The 13,045-nt window shown below is 45.4% G+C and overlaps 1 protein-coding gene across 2 annotated transcripts in view; it reads right to left on the reverse strand.

Moving 5' to 3' along the window:
• The window catches only part of INSC (inscuteable homolog (Drosophila)), a 132,994-nt gene that overhangs the window by 117,295 nt on the left and 2,654 nt on the right, over positions 1 to 13,045 (reverse strand). The window contains exon 1 of one of the 2 annotated variants that reach the window (XM_011999557.1): positions 12,947 to 13,012. The exons of the other annotated variant lie outside the window; for it this stretch is intronic. The gene's annotated coding sequence lies outside the window, so the exon portion shown is untranslated. Of the gene's footprint in view, positions 1 to 12,946; positions 13,013 to 13,045 lie in introns of those variants that run through there. 2 annotated transcript variants of the gene reach the window in all.

Raw genomic sequence — 13,045 nt, forward strand, 5'->3', positions numbered from 1 at the left:
TTGAGATGGAGTCTTGCCCTGTCGCCCAGGCTGGAGTGCAATGGCACGATCTCAGCTCACTGCAACCTCCACCTTCCAGGTTCAAGCGATTATCCTGCCTCAGTCTCCCGAGTATCTGGGATTACAGGTGCAAGCCTCCATACCCAGTTTATTTTTGTATTTTTGGTAGAGATGGGGTTTCACCATGTTGTGAATCCAAGTTCTTTCTAGTCTCCTTCTAGAATTTCACCTATCCAAGTTCCATCCACATTGCTTGATCTAAGATTGCTATCCTGAAGAGCATAATGACCCCATCACTGCCTCCCCAAGATATTCTCTGAGGAACGTGGAACACAGTAAGGGAGTACTTATTTTCCTGTGCCTACAAATAAGCTTGCTCACCAGTATAACTCACCCCTCTCCATGTGGAAGTCCTCTGCCAAGTATACAGCACAAGACAAACAGGACAGGGTGCTGACCAAGAGCTTAAGAATCAATTACCCATCCAGCATTGACGCGAACCCTGGTGCCTGGATTGGCAGGATCTATGGCCCAAATACCTCTGACTTTTCAAGAAATCTCCAGCTTCAGCCCTCCCCACTAGGATCCTAAATGCAGGGATGGAGGTGCATCAAAAGACACTTCAGTTTAAAATCCTGTTGATGTTAAGCCATAGACTTTTGCAGACTGCACGGAGAGGCTGCTCTTAAAGAAGTGGCTTTAAGCTTCATAGGACAGCAAGAGAACAAATATGTGAGTTTGGTGAAGTCCCTGCAGGCGCAGCCTCAGGCCAGACCAAGCAATGACCTTAAGCCCCAAGTATGTATCCTAGGTGCCCATCTGAGGCTGTTAATCTCCCTGCGGGCTGCTCTCTCTCCAGCTGGGCAGAGGTTTTCTCCTCTTGCAGTAGCCTCAGGCACAAGACATCCCCTCACCACACCAAAACCTCCCTCTCCTCTCTCTCAGCAGGCCCCTTCATGGCAACAGCCATGATCATGGCCACCAGTGAGATGTCACTAAGGACATAGCTGAGATAGAAACTAGTCACAGGCCAAGGACATAGCTGAGATAGAAACTAGTCACAGGCCAAGCCTCACGAATAGATAAGGGGTTCAGAGTCAGGCTCTATCCCCATCCACAGGCAGCTCTTTCTGATTCCACATCTGGCCAGCTCTGAGACAAGCCTAACACCCTGCTTTTGTCTGAGTCAAGAGGGGAGACATTGTGATCCTGAGGGTCAGGCAGAGCGTCTGCTCTGTGTTAAGGCCCAGCTAGATGAGAGAGGAGATGAACAGAACAATTTTCTTCTTCTTAGAATTTTATTTTTCCATTGAAAGAGATATGTAAATGAATAATTAAATAAAACATAGAAATTCCTCCAGCATGAGTTCAATGAGATGCTTGACCTTTCTCTAAACAAGTGCTCTATAGTGCCTTACACAATATATGCCCCTTCTCTGGGCCTCCAGTTTCCCATCTATAAGAATAGAGGGCTGAATTAGATGAGCTCCTGCTCTGAATCTAATGTTCCTACAATCCAGTGACCCCAGAAGCTTCTAAAAGAGTCACTCATGACCAGAGCCCAGACCTGAACATTTTTCTCCAGCTTGCTCTTCCCAGAACCCAGGCTTCTCTGTGTTCTTTGCTCAAAGGTGATTTTGAGTTATAGGAGATATGTAGGGTTTGTCCAAGGAACTGCCAGTACCATATCCTGCTGTTTGTGTTAGCCATAGAGCCCCACACCATTGCATCTAGGAGCCGCCCCAGAAGTCCTCCTAGCCTCAGCATTCCTGCTGGCCTAAAGGCCAAGCAGGTTCACACAAGGCCATGGTCTTTTTGCTCTCTGAGTCCCCAGCCTATTATTCCTCCATCTGATTTTAGTTTCAGCCTCTTAAAACACGGCTCTCATTGTAAAATCTCCTTGAAAACCTGTGTCTCCCCAAACTCTCTCAACTTAGATGTGAACTCCTTAGCCTGGTGCTTGTTCCTCTCTAGATCCTGTTTCTAGCCCACACCACCTCCTTTTAGCATTACCACCCAGTATTCCCCAACATGCCCCTTACATTCAAGCTTCAGAGCAACTTTCCTGTTATTCTTCAGGACTGACTTGGCCACCCCACCTGTCAAGATTCAGCTTAAATGTGGCTTCCACCCAGACGCTTACTTTGACCTCCAGCCCACAGGGTTCCTGAAACACTGAAGTGTTGACACCATTCATCCTGAGCCTGAGAGACTTGCTTGGTTTTGTAGTTGACTGGTGATCTCCTACGGATGCATCTTGTCTCCCTGAGAGAGCCAAAGTTCCACAAGAATATGCCCATATTAGTCAGCATCTGGCACAACACTCTCCAAGTAGCTGGTAAAGACTTGTTGAAAGCAATGAGGATAGCTGGACAGATCATGGGAGCGGGGCGGACAGAGGAATGGATGCAAAGTGCTAAGGGGCCTCATATGTGGGCAGGCAGAGTTACAGAGACATCTGTAGAATAAAAAATGAAATGGAGGATAAATGAATGAATAAGTGAACCTTGGTCCTAGCCACCATCATCGCTCACCTAAATCACTATAATAGGCTCCTAATTCATTTCTCCTCCCAGTAACAATCTACTATTTTCATAGCAGCTATAGCATGTCATTTCTCTCTTCAAAACTTTTCAATGTTCACTATACCACTCATATTAAAAGCCAAGGTTCTTCAAATAACCCGCCAGAGCCTTCATGAGCTGGCACCCATTATTGCATTGATCTCAACTCCTTCAACTCTCCCCATCCCTCACTTAACTTCAATCATATGAACCAGCAAGCTCTTTCTCAACTATGCCTCAGGGCCTTTGCACTTACTCTTCTCTTTATTTGGCTCCTCTTCCAACAAGTATTCACATAGCTTCCTCTTGGCCTCTGTTTAAATGCCTGCTTATCAGAGAAAACTTCCTGACCCTGTATAAATGTATAAACCCCCTCCCACCCTTGGAGCTCCTTTACTATTCTCTATATTTCTCCATGGTATTCACACTCTGTATGGTGTATATACCCTGTTTACTGTCTCTGTTCCCAAACCAAATCCTCCAAGGGCATGAAATATGTGTTTTGCTCACTGTCATGTCTCCAGGGCTGAGAATTAAACATGGCACCTACTAGGTAGGTGCTAAGTAGATAAATGAATGAATTCGTGAGGGAGGGAATGAGTGAATGAGTCTGTAACTTAGACCCTTGCAACCTTCAGGCATTTTTCCAAGATGCTGTTATCTGATGTGGCTGTCATTGTCCTATGCCTTCTCAGTTCCAGCCCTGTCAGCCACCAAAGCAGATGGATAGCACACATTCTAGGGAGCTCTTTGTAAATGACAAGCCTAAGAGAACTGAAAGAGCAGCTTCTAGGGGGATGGGGCCAGAATTAGTCTACTGCCTGGTTTCTAAATGCCACATTTTAAAATCCTGCTCTCCCACCCTCCCATAGCCTCTCTGCAAATTCAACAGGGTTAAAGTGCAATAGTAGTCTAAAATGAAGAAGAAAACAAAAGCATCACATTTTCCACTGTAGGGCTCCCAGGGAGCTGTGTTCCTATTTCCCCTTAAGGCCAGAGCCCCCTAATACCTCCACAAAGCCCAGTCTGCCTTATATCTACCTTATATCTACCTAATCTCTAAGTTCTCATCACCAATGAAAGAAGGGAAGCCAGAAAAGCAGACAATGAGCCAAGAGGAGTAATCAGTGTGGCCACTTCTGGTCTCCCACTCTTCCTGCTAACACCCTGCAATCATACCCAGCCCAGCCCTAGACTAGCACAGTGACATCTCTCCAACCCCTGACAGTCTCCTTGCCTGGGATTCTGAGCTGTGAGGACCACAGAAAAGAGGGATAAAGGAGTGGGACTGAAGATTATGCATTAGCCTTGAGTCCTGCTATAAATCCAACATAAACTCTTGTTCATGGATGCATAGGTGGGTGACAGATGGGTGTGTGGGTAAGTGACCGAATGAACAAGATGAGATAGAAAGTTGAATGAGTGAGTGAGGAATGTAAGAGTAAGTAAGTCAGAGGGATGGAATGGGCCATCTGTCCTAGTGCTGATGACATCTTTGAAAGGATGGCTCACCGGGCTTAGTAAGACCTACTTTCTGTATTCATTTAAGCCTATGTCTAGTGCAGTGTTAGAGGTAGGAAGGAGGTTGGCAGCTCCTGACAAATGTGAATCATAAAGTAACTAAAGTTCCAAGGAGTCTTTCATAGGATTGTAAAGATATTTTATACAAGTACCCAAGGAGCCAAGTCAGGACCACTGGGAACCCCTTCTATCTCCTGTATGCTCTACAAACCAGAGATAATGATAGATAGGGAAGCCACAGCTCAGGGATGCCATTTGTGACTTAGCCACCTCCCCCAGGGACCTTCTTAGAATCATCTGGGAATTAGATGTCACCTGTCACCAGCCCCCCAAAAGCTCCTTAGTGACATCCTAATTTGTACAGAAGATGGTAAGGTCTCTGAGGGACAGACATTGTTGGCAGTCACCCCAAATGCCAGGTGTCCCAAAATGAATTATCATTTTCCTCCTCAAATCTACTTCTCTCCTCATTTTTATTCCACTGAATGGTTCCATCATCTGTCTGGTTACTCAGATGATAAATCTTCATTAACTCGTTTGTTCAACATATATTTGTGGCATGTGTCAGTAACATGGTACCATTATGCCTGCTAGGATAAAGTAATGAGCAAAACCAGACATGGTCCCAACCCTCGCAGAGCTCATCATCACATAGAGAAGGTAAGCTTTAATGATTACATAAGTAAATGTAAAATTAAGACTATGATAAAGCCTTGAAGGAGGTACATGATGTTTTAAAACTTTATAAAATGGGGTTGGACCTGGCCCTGAAGATTATGAAAGTGACAACTCAGTTGAGAACTGAGAGTAAAGAAGGAATTCAGTAGGTGGAGTCAGGAAGAGTGAGCATTCTAAGCAGAGGAACAGCAAATACAAAGACTTATGGCAGGAGGAGCCTAACAAGCCCTAGGGACTGAGACTCAGCTGAGGCCAGTGTGGCAGGGAGAGCCAGGGAGAGAGTGCTAGGTAGGGAGATGTCAGAGAGGGCAGCAGGGCCAGGCAAGCAAGACCTCGTAGGACTTACTAAAGAGTGTAGTCTTTATCTTAAGATCAATGGGAAGCAACTAACATACTTTTAAGGAAGAAAATGATATGAACATAGCTGAGTTTTGAAATGTGCTCTGGCTGCTGTGTGGAGAACAAATTGGAGGGGAACCAGTATGGATATAGGGGGACCGGGGGCTCTTGTGGTACCCTAGAAACATGAAGATGGTACCATGAACTAGGGTGATGCTGGTGGAGATAGTGAGAAGTGAAAGATTTGAGAGATATTTACAAGCTAATATCAACAAGATATGGGGATGGATTGGATGTGAGTTTTTAGAGAGAGAGGTGTTGAGGATGACCGTCAGGTCTGTCTGACTTGTGCAGCTACCCAGAAGAAGGAGTCATTCAATGAAATCTGAAATACCTGAAGAGGACCAGGTTTTAGTATGATGAAGAACGAAAGAAATTCTGTTTTGGACACATTGAGTTTGAGAGGCCTTTGAGGTATCAAACTGGGAGTCCCCCAGACTCCTTCATCTCCCTCACTTTCTGCATTCACCAGTCACTGTGTCCTATTGAATTCCACTTCCTCTCCATTTGAACTTAGTTCAGGCCCTGGTAATTACTGTATGAATAATTAAAACAATCTCTAGGCTCTTTCTTCTTCCAATCCATCCACCCACCTCATGCTGTCTTCCTAAATATCGCCTCCTGAAAGAGGCCCTTTCTAACTACCCAATCTAAAGTATTCCTACCCCATTACTCTCTATTGCAGTCTTTGGGTTTTTTCTTCTAAAAACATGTAACAATGTATTGTATTGGTTGATTGGAGAAATAAATATACATATATGTCCTAACTGCTAAGAGAGCATATAAATGATGACACACCAATCACAAAGAGCACAGGTGGCCTTTAAAAATCTTGGTTTCTAAATATCATTTTCCACTAAAAGGATCCAGTGCTCTTTAGACAAATGGCTAATTCCAGGGCTGTAGCACAGAAAGGAAACTGAGCCTGTAGCTTCTTGCTATAGCGAATAGTAAGGAAGAGCATAGAGAATTGTGGGGATGCATCAAAAACAAAGAAAGCCAGCTTGCAGAGCCTCCCACTAATCACGTTTGGGACAATGTGAACAATGAAATAAAATAAAGATAATAATTGATTTATAACCCATTGAATAAATGAAGAATTCATGAGACCCTAGTGATAGGAAGGGAGGGAGAGAGGAAAGATTTTTTTAAAGTAGAATGCCAACTACTAAATATGGAAGAAATAATTGATTCAAAATGATCAATGATGCTGAAATCAGTGGGTATAAGTTTGTTAAGGAACAGCTTATACATAGTCTCAAAGTATCTCGCCACAAATTACTTATTAATTACAGAGAGAAAAATAGTAATTTCACAGTGGAAAAACTGGCAGACATTATTCTTAAGCAAGTGATAAAAGCTCCCATCACCAGCACTGGGACAATCCCCACATCATGTGCTTGCTGATATGAAAACTGGAGAGGACATCACCTCACTGCAGTGGTATTCCTGCCCATAATGCATTGCTTGAATCTAGTCATGTGGAACCATCAACAATAACCAAATTGATAGATATTCCACATAATAACTGACCTGTACTATTCAAAAACATAAAGTTCAAAAAATAAATAAATAAAGCAAAAGAACTGCTCTGTATTCGAGGAGACTAAAGAGACATGAATTAATGCAATCTGTGGACTAGATCCCGACTGAGGTGAGAGAGATGGGGGAGCCATAAAGACATTATTAGGACAGAATTGCACTGTGGTAAGAGAATATCCTTTTTAAGGAAATATATACTTAACATATGGGGGCTACAGAGGCATCATGTCTCCAATTTCTCCTCAATTGATCAGAAATATAAACATTTTCATATGTATTCATATATAATAAAACAATAAATATATTATAAAAATATACAGTAAAATATAAATTATATAAATAATAAAAATATATGCAAATAATAAAAATAATATTTTTGTATGATTGGAGAGAATGAAAATAATAAAGTAAATGGAAGATCATGTAAACAGTTGAGATATGGATAAAGAGGGATTTCTTATACAACTCTTATACATTTTTATTATATTTGATATGTCAAAATTTAAAGTGACATAAAAATAGGAAGCACTCAGTAAATGTTTGTTGAATGTATAAGTGAGCCCATATCCAACCATGTCCCTCCCTTCTTAAAATACCTCAGTGCTTGCCCATAAATATGACAAAAAGTCTAAACATCTCAGGACAGCAATCCAGACAGGACTCCATACAAAGCTCTTTGTAACATCTTCCATCTCATCGCCAACACTACTGACCACCCACACCATAGGCTCCAGTTATGCCCAACTGCTTAAAGTTCCCCAAACTTACCACAGTAGGCAACACTTGTATGCCCTCGCACATGCTGGTCTCTCTACCTACAATGTCCTCCTCTTCCTGGCAACTTCCTGTTATCTTTCAAGATCCACACCAAGTACTTACACTTTTGGGAAGGCCTCTCTGACTGCCCCAGTTGGAGACAACACTTCCTTGCTGCTACATTAGAGCCTCCAGTACCTGCTTTGATCACGCCCCACAGACAGGCCTTTATTTGTTTACAAGTCTGTCTTGCCATATGGTCTGATTGCTACCTGAAGCCCAGGATATTCCAACTTACCTCTACCCCCAGCACCTTGCACAGACCCTGGCACAGCAAAAGATCTCAATTAATACTGAGGCATGAATAAATGAATCCGTTTTGGTTGTACTTTCTGGATCTTCCAAGAGAACCCTTAACTTTACTCTTTCATTATCCTCAGAAAATGCAGAGAAGTGAGAGAAATGAGTTCTCTCATTTTATGCACCAGGAAAGGGAGGCTCAGAGACGGTAAGTGACTTAACCCAAGATAATACAGTGCGCCCAAGGCTGAGTCAGAGCTGGAATCCAGATCTTGTGCCAATCAGTCCAGTGTTCTTTCACAGAAAGTGGGTGGCATAGGAAAGAAGGATATTGCACTTTACGGTTTGCCTATTCTATGCCAGACACTGAATTTCAAATAGACTTTCCAGTTCTAGCACCACATTACCTTACGAGGAACCCTATTTTACAGATGAGGAAACTGAGGCTCCAAGTCAGATCCATCTGGCTGCAAAGCCCGTGCTCTCTTTCCCACACATTCCCAGTATGTACTGCTCACCTCTGACCCTCCATCAAAAGAAGTGAGATGGCCTGAGCCGATTGTTCTGTCCCTCAACAGTGTCTTTAAATCCAGCACCACACACAGACCCAAAACACAGTTTACACCCTCCAACCACAGGCCACATTTCACATGGTTTCCAAACCCAGAATATTTGGTTTGTAAGACAAAACCTTCATTTCTCCAGCAGAAAGTGAACACTATACACAACTACCCAGCCAAACTGCTGACGCCTACAGACACTGCATCACACCAAACAGAGTCTAATCTGTCCTGAGACATCCTCAAAGCATCCAGGACTCCCCCAGAGTTTGGCGCTGAGGATACCCTAGAGCTGGGGGAGGGGAGATCAGGCCAGTCAGATGGCAGAGTCTGGGCAGAGGCTTGGTTCCCAGGACAGAGGTTGCTCCAGGAAAAAGTGAAGGCACAGAAGTTCAACACTGCCCACTCCATGCTGGTGGGGGGTTGAAAGGCAAGGGGAGAGATCCCCGCACAGCCCAGGAGGCCTTTCCCACCCCTTCAATCCCTGCTTCTCACACAGCAATAGTCTCCAGCTGAGGCTGGAAAGGCCAATGATGCTGATCACGTTCAGGTCCTGGAGACAGACGGAGAAGTCAAGCCCTTAGCCTTATTCCCCAATTTGCCCAAAGGAGTAGTTTTTCCTGCTTTGAAAGTCTTTGAAATGAGGGAGTTGCTGGCATCTCTCGTGGTCAGTGGACATTCACTACACACTCTGGAGTTAGACAGATCTGGAAAGCAATCTTTGCTAGCTCTGACCTTGGGTTAGTTGTTTAGCCTTGCTGTGTTTCAGTTTCGTTATATTTAAAATCGTCTTAACTATTTCATAGGGTTGGTGTAGAATCAAAAGATGGAAAGAGCCTAAAAAGGAAGCTGGACAGTAGTCTATAATAAATAAACGTGAGTTACTATGAGTTGCCTTTCCTGCACGGAAGTCCTAACCATCTCACACAATGCTCTTGCTGGCTTTTAAGTCAGTTTTCACTTGGTTAAGCTTAAAGCCCAGGGGCCAACCAGAGTCTAAATAGTGTGAAAATTCAGCAGAGATGTGCTCCAGTCCTAGTCTTACCTTTTTAAGATGACATTTATCTGGGAGGGAACAAACACTTCACCCATACCAGGCGACCAGCACATTACTTAGTACCAGGCCACAGGGGATTTCCTCTTTCCTACCTTGTGATCAAATGCTTCTGGGAGGATGCATCTTGAAGGCAGGCAATGGCTACCGGCTTGGGTTGACATAACACATACTGAGAAGCAGAACCCCAATGCAATGCCTGAAAGCCCCCCATTTGAGTTATTCTAATCATTCTTTGTTGCTAAGTTTTACCCTCCAGCTTTCTCCTTTCCAAACATGAATGGCCTTAGGCAGCATAAAATAATCTGTCTTGGAGTGAATTAGAAGTTTCAACAACTTTGCAACGTGGCTAGAACCCTGCCCTGCATTCAGATGAGGTGCACCTCTGCAGGTAAGGGTGACAAATGACTCCCTGACCACTTAGCAGACTAGAGACACCATATGAGGAAGGATAAAGTGCTGAGCACTGGCCCATGGCCTCACAGACCCACGCAAGGAGGCAGTAAAGCCCTTCATGTGCTCCTCCACACTCTTAAGTCCAAGCTCTCATCCCAAGCTCCAGTTCTACAAGGGCCATCCCTGATCAGAGATGTTGTGGTCCATACTGGGGGAGGGCTCAGATCCAAGAGACACAGACCTCCCAGCAGAGCCCTGAGTTGGGCAGGGTCACATGAGGAAGGGGTGGCTGTGGGGCCAGGGCCAAGCTTAGGGCAAGGGTCAAACTCCTTCAGGCACCCAGACACTTGAGCTTTTGAGACAGGGAAGAGCTAGCAGCTGAAACACTCGGAGCAGGGGGTGTTTATCAATGGCCCAATTCATTCTCAACTATCCGCCTTGTCTGAGCCAGCACAGAGATAGGCATTATGTCCCAGAGCTACCAGGAAAAAAACCTCCAAGACATCGTCACCAATTAGAGTCCAAAGGTACAGAAACCAAATTGAGACATATGGTTTGAAAACCAGATGATATATTTGAAATTGAGGATGTCCCGAGAAAATTCAGTGTGGTTCCCTTTCCCGGAGACCAATAGAATGCTTAATTGCTGATTTTTCATTTATTTGTTCTGATTTCCTTCAGCAAAGGAAGTGGAAGTTTACAATTAAAAATGTGTATTCTATAAAGTTTTTAAAGCAGAAATTAGAAGTCAAAGCAATGGTTCCAACTAACATAGTTATTACAACAGAACAATATGATGGACTAAGAGCTTCCCAGCAACCAGAGTGAAAAGGGAAGCACAACGGGAAAATAATTCCTTCCCCGCCACCTTTATTCTGCTGGACTGACCACAGCCTGCCCTTTTTTAACCACTCCCAAGGGTCAGGTGTAGGATCAGGCCAAAGAAAATATAGATCCCAGCATTCCCCTCAGAAAGCAGTTGAACCCAACTTGCTCTCCTGCATATTAGAGGAGTTGGTGGGTGACAGCTTAGTCACCCCTTAGACCAAACCATAGGCATTAAGACAGAAGAAACTCAGGCCGGGCGTGGTGCCTCACACCTGTTATCCCAGCACTTTGGGAGGCCTAGGCAGGCAGACAACTTGAGGTCAGAAATTCGAGACCAGCCTGGCCAACATGGAGAAACCTCATCTCTACTAAAAATACAAAAATTAGCCAGGCGTGGTGGCAGGCGTCTGTAATCCCAGCTACTTAGGAGGCTGAGGCAGGAGAATCACTTGAATTCGGGAGGTGGAGGTTGCAATGAGCTGAGATCATGCCACTGCACTCCAACCTGGGCAATAGAGTGAGACTCAGTCAATGGAAGGGAAGGGAAGGGAAGGGAAGGGAAGGGAAGGGAGAAAAGAAAGAAAGGGAGAAAAGGAAAGAGGGAAGGAGGGAGGGAGGGAGGGAGGGAGAGAGGGAGAGAGAGAGAGAGAGAAACTCAATACCGTCTTTCTAACTTCCCAACTGAAGGAGCACATTTAGTCTGAGTACCTCAATAAAGTATTCAGAAGGGAATAGCTATGATAGGACAGCTCTAGAAACTCTACTAAGAAGAATAACACCACCATTCAGCTGGTATTTTAGGGCACCTACTCTTCCAAGCGCTGTATGGTGTGTGCCCAGTGGTCACCGCGGCGAGGAGGTCATGGAGGAGTTTCTGTCCAAAAAAAAAGATAACTACTGGAAGAAAGTAGAGGAGAGAGCAAATGCCACCCCCCCACCAGCCTGTGGGAGAGAGACTCGAAGTAGGGTTGAATGAAACCAAAGAAAAAAAGGAATCAGCCTAGCTCAGTTCACTGTCCTCCCTGCCAAATGGTTGCCCTGGGACCCAGCCCAGAAGGGTCGCTGCTTTCCTGCAGCAGGTATAATCCAGAGTATAAACTACAGCATGGAGCAAATTACATATGCAGAGCTCTGTCTCAGATCCCAGCCTGACCTGGCTTGCCTTCCAAAGGCAGTGTTTGCAAGTTTTCACTTCTAAAAGGGCAAACACTGCTTCTAAGTCCCAGAGCTTAAGGGACAAGATGCTCTCTGGCTGAGCTCCATGGACAGCCTCAGTTTCAGATTAAACGGAACCCCTCAAAGGCACCATATCACCGTCTGCCCTGACCCCTGCAGCCAAAGTCCCTGACTTAAAATATTCCCCACTGAGGCCAGTTTCTTGGACCCATTGTCAGAGGTACAAAATATAGGTTAAAAGGGGCAAAAGTTGGAGGAGGCTAGAGGCTGAGGGTGGGGCCACACCAGGGATACATTTGTGCATATTCATTGAACAAAGCGGGTACATGTTGCATACATGTCGCTGTCCACAGGTATACATGTTGAAAGTATGTGAATGGTTGCGTGGCTATCCTAAGAAGAGTATGCGCAAGACTGGTGCAATGGACAGGAATGCGTGTATGCTGAGCATGTGAGCGTGGGTGCACTGTGAGTGTTTGTGGGTGGCCATGGCCATCCTGTGTATTCATCCCCTGACTTCCTGCCTCTTCTCCTGGTTTAAGAGTGGGGTCCCGCAAGCTGTCTCCCTGACCCTGGTCTAGCCAGATTGGGTCAGTCAGAGTCACATTCACTCCAGTGTTGTGTGAGGGCTGAGCTTCTGCCCTGCTCCAAGCCCTGAGAAACCAAAGCCGAATGACCCACAGAGAAGACACCCCAGCTGGGGACAAGTCAGGTCACCTTAGAAAGCCTGAGTTCAGATAACACTCCCTAGCCCCAGCTTCTGCCTTCCTGGGTTCACTCTGGCACATCCACTCATCCACATGCAGACTGGCTCAGCTCACCTGGAGGCCTTCCTGCCACACACACAGGCATTTCCACAGGTACAGACACAGTCCACCCAGGGCAGCAGGTGCCACACAGACAGACACCTGTGGCCCACTCCAGGCCACCACACACACTCTGAAACACTCGTTCACCCACACTCACACCCTAGGGCACATGCTAGAAAATTCCACATGTGGACATCCCACCCAGACACACTCCCTCACACTGGCACAAGCTCCCCTTCACAAGCACTCCCACTGACACACTTACACCTACTATCCAATTAGTCACAAATCTGCACTGTTCCCAACTAGGTTGGCAGAGGCATCACCAGCCCCTGAGTCCAGCTAGGGGAGCTGTCTACTTACTTAGCGTGCGAGAAAGGCGGGTGGTGCGTGCGGCCAGTGGTGGCAGGGCGCAGCTGGAGCTCCAGAGGCCGCGCGCGAAGTGGCTGCTCTGCCGGCCCA

The sequence above is a fragment of the Mandrillus leucophaeus genome, unplaced genomic scaffold (assembly GCF_000951045.1).
Source record: "Mandrillus leucophaeus isolate KB7577 unplaced genomic scaffold, Mleu.le_1.0 Scaffold599, whole genome shotgun sequence".
NCBI lineage: Eukaryota > Metazoa > Chordata > Mammalia > Primates > Cercopithecidae > Mandrillus > Mandrillus leucophaeus.